Below are 11,310 nucleotides of genomic sequence, written 5' to 3'. Positions count from 1 at the left end.
CCACCGAACTCCGCTTGTCAAAGACCTGAGCTAGCCTTTCCGGCATCGAATGGTGGTCATCTTCCATCCACCAAGAAACGTTCGTAAGCACTATGGCATTGTAAGAGCATCTCCAGTCGCGTCCCCCAAACCGTCCCCCAAACCGCGCCGGATTGAGCGTTTGGGGGACGTGTTTTGCTCGTGCCGCGTTTGGGGGACGTCGCTCCCCAGCCGCGTCCCCCAAACGCCGCCCCCAAATGAATATTTGTGCAGGAAAATAAAGGTTTTCATTCAATTTTGATTATATATTACAAAGTTTGAATGAAAACGGCTAGATTTCATCTAAACCTAGGCTACGACCGCCCGGCGGCGCGTTCGACGGCCCCGCCCCGTCGTCGCCTCCCCTACGCCGCAGCTCCTCCTGCGCGCGCCTCCTCTCCTTGCGTTCGGCGGTGGCCGGACGGTGCCGCTCCCGCCGATAGTCCTCCTCCGCCCTCCCCGCCGGGCCGCCCGGAGGGAGAGCTCGACGGCGCGACGAATCTGCGCCTCTTCGCGGGCACGGGCGTCGTCCCGGAGCTTCTTCTCCGACTCGAAGGACTCGACGAGGGCGCGTTGCTGATCGGCCGTCTCGTCCGGGTGCGGGGCGTCGTCGTCGGACCGGCCGAACTCGTCGTCGTCGTCGTCGTCCTCCACCTCGGTCTCCTCCGCCTCGGCCTCCTCCTCCATTGGCGCCTCCTCCTCCACATCTGTTGGCGCCTCCATCATCGCCGCCGCAAACGCGTCGGCCGCCGCCAACCTGCTCCGCCCGCCTCCCCCATAGCGCCGTAGCGCCGACTCCCGCTGTCGACGCTCCTCTGCCGTCGCCTGCTGCCGGAGCTCGATCGACTCACGCCGCCGGCGCTCGATCGAGTCACGCCGTTCACGGAACAGCGCCGCCGCTCATCGCGCCGGCGCCGGCGCTCGTCAGCCCATCGCTGCTCCATGTCCTCCCGGTACCGGCGCCGTCGCGCCTCTTGTCCCGTCGAGGCGTCGAACGCCGCAACGGTGTCGCACTGCTGCTCCTGCCACGCTGCTGCCGCCGCGGCCTCCTCAGCTGCGGAGGCAGGGCGGAGAACGCCGCTAGATCCGCCGCCTGCTGCGCCTCACGCCGCTGGCGGGCCTCCTCCTCGAGTGACATAGGCATCTCAAATGGGCCTGCCAAAGATAGTACCCGGGGTTTTATGAAGGTCCACTACCCGAAGAGTAAGAAGGTTCGAGAGCCCAAGATATATTAAGGAAAGTAGAATTGTAATAGGAAGTGTTGTTTGTAAATCTAGCGGGATGAGTTAGAAACCGTCCCGAACTCTGTAACTTGTACAAAACGAAACCCTTGGCTCCACCTCTTATATAAAGGGGAGTCAAGGGACGAAGAGATCATCGAATCATTGTCTGCAAACCCTAGTTTTCATAATCGTCGAGTACTTTTCGGCTGAAACCTTCGAGATCTACTTGCCCTCTACTTCTAACTAAACCCTAGCCTACAATCCATAGGCATTGATAAGTTAATCCCTTGTCAATTGGCGCCGTCTGTGGGAATTAGAGGCGTAAGGATCTGATCTCGATGGCACGTTCAAGATCTTCGACATCGTCAACCGGAAGCAACACTATGGATCGAGGTAAACAGATCGCTACTGGTCTTGTTGATTTTGTTCCTCACCCACCCTCCCGTTTGGATGCATATGCGTATCTGGCGGAGCCCTTGGAGATGACGTTCGGAAGGTTTCACTTTCGCGTCGAGAAGGAAGGATCGTATCGTGTCGAAATTCCGATTTCGTCGGGATCGTCGGCGATCGATTCTGATTTTTCAAGCTATGCATCGTTAACTGAGTCGAAGAAGAAACTTCGGCAACACGTTACGTCAGCATCAGAGCAAGAGAGAAACTCGCCAAGATCTTCGACAACACATCGTTTGAGTCATCTGCGGACTCATATATAAGCGATGGCTCAAGCGATGTCGACAGTTACGACTTCATCGACAAATCTCTCACAATGGGCAAGGTCTTCATCAATCTCAACAATGATGTCACCAAACCCAACATAGATCGGAGTACAAAATATCATCAGATTTATGCTATCGACAATCAAGAGGAAACATCAGAGGCTTTCGACGATTTGGGTAATCCTTTTGTCGATCCCTCAGATTTAAGGAGAGGTATGGGCACTAAATATGTCGGGCCCACACCACGCGTCAGAGTTCAACTTCCACAGGCAGCCTGGGATAGAGCGGCAAAAGCCCTAGATGGTTCGGAGCCAATGACGACAACAGCTACAGCTCAAGAACCGCAAGCTTATCAATATAGGCTCGCACGAACTGCTCGAGAAATAGAAAAACGAGACGACTGAGTTGAACGGGAGAAAGGAGGCAGCTTCGCATCCAGCGAGAGAAGGGCAGATCTAAGTGGACAATCTAGAGTTTCGGGTGATAGCCACAGGGAGGCTCGGAACGAGAGGAAGATCAAGGTTACAACACATACCCGAAGCGAGAAAGAGAGCACTTGGTTCAAAACCTCGACATGTCCTTTATGTCGATAGATACAAGAGGAAATATTATCCCTAAGACACCAGAAGCTGGGTATATGGCGACACAAGCTTACATCCTCGCATCCAGGCCACCCCCAGGAGATCCAAGGGAAACATTATACAATATGGCGTTAGCAGGGGTTGGAGCTATGGGGACAGCGTTCGTAGCAACGCCTCCCGAAGGAGCGGCAAGGCAAAATAGTCCACGACCTGCAGCGGCAACGGCGGCGGTTCCTGAAGGACCAAGCGGAGCAAGAGACACAGGAGCACAAGCAAGAGTCGATAGAGCGAGACAAAGCAGAAGGGATCATCGGCAATCCCCGGAGCTTAACGACGAGGATATGTGCGGCTTGCCGTGCTTCACAAGGAGAGTACGAAAAACTCGAGTCCCGTCGGGATTTAAGTTGCCCGATCACTTCAAAAAGTTCGACGGCCTGCAAGATCCGGAGGACTGGCTAATTGATTACCTCGAGACGGTGAAGCTAACTGGAGGAACTAGAGCAACAGCCATGCAAAGTATTCAGGTGCACTTAAGTGGAGCCGCACGATCTTGGATCAAAAAACTTCCGCCAGGATCCATCGACAGCTGGGAAAGTTTCGAGGACGTATTCGTCAAGAACTTCAGGTCCACGTGCAAAAAACCTGCGTCGTTAGAAGAGCTGAGGGCATGTCGACAAAAGCCAAATGAGTCAATGAGAAAATATATCCAAAGGTGGAACATCATAAAAAACTCGGCAGAAAATATATCTGACGAGAGAGCAATAGATGCGTTTGTCGCAGGAATTAGGCGTGGAGATTTTGTCGAGGACTTGGGAAGGACCAATCCAAAAACAATATCCGCGTTGATGGAGATAGCAAATAGATGGGCAGACGGAGAAGACGCTGTCCACAATAAACGACACAGGTCGCCGAGAGGAGGACCGTGGTCGAAATTATCAATCGAGGCGACGATTTCCTCGGCAGTACCAGAACTACGACGCTCCAGGGCAAATTTCGGCTAGATTCCGAGCCAGCGCAGGAGGAAATAATAGAGATGATTATCAGAGAAGTAATGAGCAGAGAAGCGATAACAGAGACGACTCCCGCAATAGACAAAATAGTGGGCCGAGGTTTCCAAGACCTTTCGTGTCCCCCGAAGAAATGCTGAATGGGCCGTGCCGGATGCATTTCTTCCTCGATAGCAACGGGAAAAGACAGTCAGGGCACCTGCAGAAAGACTGTCGAAATTTTCAGGCAATGTTCAGATACGCAGAAAATGCTCACGCTCGAGCAGCACGAGAGAAATCCTCGGGAGCCCGGGAGCGAAGTTCACCTACCGCCACCTCCCGCGATTACGGACGACAATCGGCATCAGCTCGAGAATAGCGGCAGCACCTCCACCACCACCTTACGTTGATCCCAACTCAAACGGAGCGAGTGTCGATGATTCGAAGGGAAGGCCGTCGAACGAGAACTCAAAAAGTAATCTCGAGACAGGTGTTCATGGCGGAGAAAATGCCTCCACCAACGGTTGAGTACCTCAATTGGTCGGGGCAAGACATCGGCTTCACCATAGCGGACCACCCGCAGCAGGTTCCTCGACCGGAGCGGTCGGCACTTATTCTACCGGCGGTTATTGCGGGTTTTGATGTTTCTCGAGTATTCATAGATGGTGGCAGCAGCTTAAACCTTATGTATGCAGATACATTGAGGAAGATGAACATATCTTTAGCAAACTTGAAGCCAACGGACACAAGGTTCCACGGCATCACACCAGAGAAACCAAGTTACCCATTGGGGAAGATCAACCTCGACGTTCAGTTTGGAACCCGAGAAAACTATAGAATCGAGAAACTAGAGTTTGAAGTCGTGGATTTTCCATCACAGTACCACGCTTTGTTGGGACGACCAGCATATGCTAGATTCATGGCGAGTACCACACTATACATACCTATTGTGGAGATTGCCTGGACCCAAGGGACCAATCACGAGTCAAAGGGAGTTTCGCCTTAGCTGATAAGTGCGACAAGGATTTCCATCGGTTATCAGAAACTTTCGGGATGCAAGCCGAGTATTTGGCATCGAAAAGTATGACTGATTACGACGTACTGCCAGACGTTGGAAGGCCAAATAAAGAATCAACTTTCAACACAGAGAAAAATTCTAAGGAGGTGCAGATTCACCCGACAGACCCAAAAAAGACGACATCCATTGCAAACAACATGGATATCGCATAGGAAAGCGCGCTCGTCAAGTTCCTCCGTGAGAATTGGGAAATCTTCGCATGGTGTCCAGCTGACATGCCAGGAGTACCCAGGGAACTTGCCGAGCACCACCTAAATTTGGATCCAACAGCGAGACCAATCAAACAACCTTTACGACGTTTTTCGGAACCAAACCGCAAAGCTATGCTGTCAGAAATCAATCGGCTACAAGAAGCTGGTTTCATCAAAGAGATATTCACAGAAGCCACATGGGTAGCAAATCCCGTGATGGTGCCAAAGAAAAACACTAAGGTCCTTCGCATGTGCGTCGACTTTACGTGTCTCAATAAACATTGTCCAAAGGATCACTTCCCCCTCCCGAGGATCGATCAAATTATCGACTCCACGGCTGGATGCGAACGTCTTTCCTTCCTGGATGCGTATTCTGGTTACAACCAGATCAGGTTAAAAGAAGAAGATGAAGTAAAGACCGCGTTCATTACACCTTATGGCGTGTTTTGTTACAAAACGATGCCCTTTGGTCTGAAAAACGCGGGAGCAACATATCAAAGGATGATGCAGAAGTGTTTGGCGACACAGATTGGGAAAAACGTGCAAGTATACATCGACGACGTCGTCATCACATCAAAAGAAGGATCAACACTGATAGAGGACCTCAAGGAAACGTTCGACAACCTCAACAAATTTTGTCTGAAGTTGAACCCGACGAAGTGTTCCTTTGGTGTCCCAGCAGGAGAACTCTTGGGGTTTCTAGTCTCAGCAAGAGGGATTGAAGCGAATCCCGATAAAATACAAGCTATTGTAACAATGAGAAAGCCAACAAAGTTGAAAGAGATACAACAGTTAACTGGGCGAGTCGCAGCTTTGAGCAGATTCGTCGCCAGGCTAGGAGAAAAAGCGTTACCATTTTACGCTTTGATAAAACAAGGAGACAAATTCCAGTGGAACGAAGAAGCCGACAGAGCTTTCGAAGATTTGAAGCGCAAAATCTCGACACCACCAATCTTGGTGGCACCGAAGGAAAAGGAACCTCTCCCGTTATATATCGCAGCCACGCCCCAAGTGGTGAGCACGGCGCTGGTTGTCGAAAGAGAAGAAGAAGGAAAACTCCACGGAGTACGAGAGGCCGGTTACTTCGTCGGCGAAGTTTTATCGCCGTCAAAACAAAGGTATCCTCGAGTATCGAAGTTAGCATATGGAGTGTTCACAACGGCACGAAAATTGCGCCACTATTTTTCGGCACACCCGATCATAGTGGTCAATGAGGCTCCTTTGTCAAATATACTTGAACAATCCGGAAGCTACGGGTCGTGTCTCCCTTTGGGGAATAGAACTTTCCCCTCGGGACATCACGTATGAAAAAAGAAAAGCAATCAAGTCGCAAGTTCTGCCGGACTTCATCGCAGAGTGGATGGAGCTGCAAAACACAGGACCCCCAGACCTGTCGAGAACCTGGACTATGAATTTTGACGGGTCCAAAAGAGTAGAAGGAGCTGGAGCAGGAGTTATACTTATATCACCTGAAGGCGACAAATTGAAGTATATCCTTCGGATGACGTTCCCTAACGCATCTAACAACGAAGCGGAATATGAAGCCCTCATACACGGCATGAGGATGGCGAAAGCATGCGGTGCAACTCGATTAAAAATCTTTGGCGACTCACAATTGGTGGCCCGGCAAGTTATGAACCAATGTGATGCAGTCAATGATAGCATGATAGCATATAAGGTGGTGTACAATGAACTCGAGAAGCTATTCGATGGATGCGAGGTAAACCACATCAGTAGATTGAGCAACGATGAAGCCGACGTCCTCGCAAACATCGGGTCGCGGTGTCTCCCAGTCCCGCCAGGAGTGTTTTGGGAAGAAATATCGGAGAGATCTACAAAGTCAAAAAAGGTGCAGAGAAAAGAAAAAACCTCGACACCCCTCGCAGAAACCACGGAGGATGAAGATGAACAAGAGCTTGTGATGATGGTACAGGTTCCTTGGATGCAAGCATATGTATCATACATCCTCAGGAAAGAAATACCCGACGATCCAGTTGAAGCAAGGCGAGTAATTCGACGGTCTAAAGCCTTCACGGTGGTCAAAGGAGAACTATACAAGCGAAGTATTTCAGGTGTTATGCAAAGGTGTGTAACACCCGAAGAAGGAAGAGTAATTCTGAAGGACGTGCACGAAGGAATATGCGGCCACCACGCGAGTAGTCGAGCTATCGCGGCCAAGGTTTTTCGGGCAGGCTTCTACTAGTTGACAGCAATCGAGGACGCCAAAAAAATAGTAAGGACTTGTGATGCGTGTCAAAGGTTCGCCGCAAAACCTCACTCTCCAGCAGCAGAACTAGCACCAATACCTTTGTCGTGGCCCTTTGCACAATGGGGACTCGATATGGTGGGCAAGTTACACAAATCATGGCCAGGAGGAAAGGAATACATGCTAGTAGTTGTCGACAAATTTACAAAGTGGATAGAAGCGAAGCCGATAAATTCGCCAGATGGAGCATCCGCAATAAAATTCATAAAAGGCCTCGTCTTCAGATTTGGAGTGCCTCATAGCATCGTCACGGACAATGGCAGTAACTTCACATCCAACGAATTCAAAGATTACTGCAAAGAAGTGGGTATCAAGCTGCACTTTGCGTCAGTTGCACATCCTCAAACCAACGGGCAGGTCGAGAAAGCCAATGGCATTATCTGCAATGGCATCAAGAAACGTCTGTTGGGACCTCTAGAAAAAGCTCGACATACCTGGCCTGAAGAACTACCAAGTGTGCTGTGGAGCATCCGAACAACACCAAATACGGCGACACAAGAAACCCCGTTTTTTCTAGTCCATGGCGCGGAAGCAGTACTTCCAATAGAAATAGAGCACGACTCCCCTAGAGTCACAGCATATGATGAAGAAGCTTCAAGAACAGCATTGGAAGACGATGTGGACGCACTCGACGAAGCTCGAGACGAAGTATTATCAAGGGTCACCAAATATCAACAGGACCCGAAGAATTACCACAGTCGACGTTTGCGGCCAAGATCTTTTCAAGTGGGGGACTTAGTTCTTCGGCTCACGCAAAAAAGTCATGAAAAACTCGAGTCACCATGGCTTGGTCCCTATATCGTCACGGAAGTAATTGGAGGAGGAGCATACATGATAAAGGACAAGAAGACAGGGGTAGAGGAGCAAAACCCCTGGAACGTGGCGCAACGCAGGCGGTTCTACGCCTAGAGCTAAAATATAGTCCTTATAAAAACTTCAATGTACTGAAACGCCCACGAGTTTTCAGACGCACTCTTTTCCTTTTTCGGGGCACCGAGTGGGGCCGGGAAAGGTTTTTAATGAGGCGGGCTCGTGGTGCTGCAATATAATAAAGATAGTGGAGATATACTTCTTATTTTTCGACACGCTCGGGGGCTCAACGCCCAAGTCTCAAAATACATACAATATAGATTCACTGAAATATTTCGCCTTGGTACATTAATACCTCGCCAAATATAACAAAATCGGAAGCCAGCAATCATAAATACGGTGTACACATCAAAAAACGTAAGTGCCTTGGTCTAAAAACCTCGCTATGTAAATATAGAACTTCGACATCAGAGATACTCGAAGATCGGCAATCCATCCAAGGGACAAACAAGGATGTCCTATTACAACGGAAAAGATAGATTTCAAGGAGGGAAAAATAGTGCAACCTTCGCCCAGTTAGGCTCGGGGGCTTCAACAACATAGAGGATCTCAGCAATATACAATAAATTTCTTCGGAAATATAAAAAGAGGGAAAATTAAAAAGAGTGAGCTACAAGGTTTCCAACATAATACAAGTCAGTTAAATCCCAAGATAGTATCTACGGACAAGCCCCTGGTTGTTTTATGTTCAGCATAAGAACCCTTGGTGAAAAACTCCGAGTCCATCCGAAGAAGTTCATCTATCATCGATTCGGCCACAGGAGCTACCATCGCATCGATTGAGTCAATATCATTTTTTCGACGCGTTTTCTTGGCCAGGCAACCAAGCAACAATCTTCGTCGGGTCCAACTTTGGATAACGGATGTTTATCATAATCATGGCAAATCTCGCTCCAGCAGTGAGTTGAGCTCGCACAAAGTTATGGATGCGGGGAGCATCTCTGAATACTTCCAATAACTCGGGAAGAGTTTTTGGAACCTCGTTTCGCGGAAATAGATTCCTATAGACAAGGGTTAATGTCGCTGTGCAAAATTGAGAAAGTCGCGTACTTGGCAAGCACGATCTTGGAACCTAACAATTTGTTGGGTTCGTTCAGGAGTGGCCCAGAACAAACACCCATGATTAAGGGAAAGATTGACAAGAAGATTTGTCCTTTCATTCACTCTCTGATCTTCGGCAGCAGAATCAAGAACTGAGCCTGTTAAAGCAACAAGGCAAGGAATTGGAAAAAAGGCACGGCAAAATAAAGAGAAGGCGCCTTGAGGTTGCAAAAACGTACCTAACATATCTGTGCTAGCTTCCAGCATTAGCTCAAGCATACTATTTTCTCGGGTTGTGGCTCCTTTCGCTTCTACGATAGCAGCGTCCTTAGCAGCCATAGCTTCTTGGGCTTGTCGCAAAGCAAGTTGTTCTCGTTCAGATACTTTCCGAGATTGTTCCATCATGGCCAAAGTTTGTTTCTTCATAGACTGAAGTTGTTGTCGAAGTTCTTGCAAATCTTCCGACAAATGTCCGCTTGGTGAACTCTCGAGGAGACTATGGTCGACTAGTACTTTCTTCGAAAAGGAAGATGCAGGTGAAGCAGCGGCAGAACAAGGAGGGGTCGAGTAATTATCAAATATTAACTCGGAAAAGAAAGGCCCGGGATCAATGAAAAGCACGAAGAGAAATTTCATTACTTGCTAGAAAATTTACACGAGATATTACAAAAGAAAGTTTCCCAGGAGGACTAAGAGAGTAATTGTCGCCAAGGCTAAAATGGCGACAAGAGCAAAAGAAACAGAAAAAGAAACAAGGAGGCATGCAACTAGACCCCCGGCCTCGAGGAGCTAGGAGTCGAAGCTGGCTTGATCCCGAGATACGCCAAGATCTTCTTCGTGTTGGGCTTGGCCGCCTTAATCAGTGACTTCCATCTCGACTGTTCTATCTGATCGGTGTCGCCAACCTTCATCCAGTCAAGAGTCTGTTGGCTGTCAGCAACCAGAGCAACAGTATTTTCAACAGCCACCTTCATATTTTCATGGCGCATCTTCAGTCCAAGGTCTTCCGACGAATTGAAAAGCTTGGCAAGGGCAAGGAAAGTCGAAGGATCCTCTTTCTTCGGGAAGAAGTAGGGGAACAACGCCGACAAACCTGCACTGGCATTGGCCACGCCTTCACGAATTTCGCGCCCATGAAACTCCAAAAGAGAAAGTGCGTCAAGGAGAGGGTCATTGACGGGATTCTCCAGATCAAAATCTTGGTCTGTTTGGGCTGCCACATGAGACAAAACATTAGTCGAAAACCAAGATACAGGAAGTACAATAAAATAGAAGGAATTGAGGATATTACTCAGCGTACGTCGACTTTGCGACTTCAAACGCTTGATGATCCCTTGCTCACGTGCAGCTTGTGCGGCTTTCCGCTCGTCTAAGGCAGATTCGAGCATCTTTGAGCCTTTGCTGCGGTTCCTCGACACTAGCGGCCTTTGCTTTGGCATCATCAGCCTCAGCTCTAGCTTCGCTAGCGGCAAGTTCAGCTTTCTTGCGAGCCGCCTCACTTCGCTCAAGTTTTCGAGCAAGTGTGTCGGCGCGTTCGTTAGCCTCTGCAAGTTTCTCTATTGCGATATGGAAAAGAGAGCGAAGGAAGATCAAAAATAGCGACAAGCAGCAGGAGTAAAAAATCAAGGAAAAACAGCAAGTATAAAAGTCGTTACCTTCGGCTCTATTAGCATATTCACGGTACCCAATAAATTGGGAACCGATGCGGAGAAGATCCTTGATCATAGGCTGTTCAATGAGAACACGGCAAGAGAAACATCGGCATAAAAAAAGAGAAGGTGTGGAAAAACAAAACAAGGAAAATATAGATGTCGACAAGCTTACATCATCTAGGAGAAGAGTCGACGAATTGCCCAACTGAGGGGCAGGTTCAGCAATCCTTTCAACCCTTGTCCTTTTTGGCGAAGGAGCAAGGGGGCTTGATGGTGGAGTAGTGGTGACGACGTTTTGTTGAGGAGGCGACGTTTCATCTCCTTCAACTAGCGTGTCTGAGACAAGTACAGTACGTGACGTGCTTGTCCGAGGAGCCACGTCAGTAACTGGTACTTCTTCTTCCTCATCACTATTGAACAAAAAATCGACAGTATAAAAAGCAAGACAAGATAAATATTTCGAGTACAAAAAAAGGGAGAGATAAAGTCGACTTACGAGCTGATGAGGGATTCAACATAAGGATCGTAAGCTGCCTTCGGATGAGAAGGAACAACTTCTTCAACCTTAGAGGTGCCAGAATCCTCGGCATCAGTCCTTTTCCTTTTGTTCCTTGGAGAAACAGCAGGAGGAAGGGATTGCGTCGATTCACTGGCCTCAGACTCAACTTCTTTTTCATGAGAAGCCGCA

The sequence above is a fragment of the Lolium rigidum genome, chromosome 5 (assembly GCF_022539505.1).
Source record: "Lolium rigidum isolate FL_2022 chromosome 5, APGP_CSIRO_Lrig_0.1, whole genome shotgun sequence".
Lineage (NCBI taxonomy): Eukaryota > Viridiplantae > Streptophyta > Magnoliopsida > Poales > Poaceae > Lolium > Lolium rigidum.
This window is presented reverse-complemented; position numbering follows the sequence as displayed.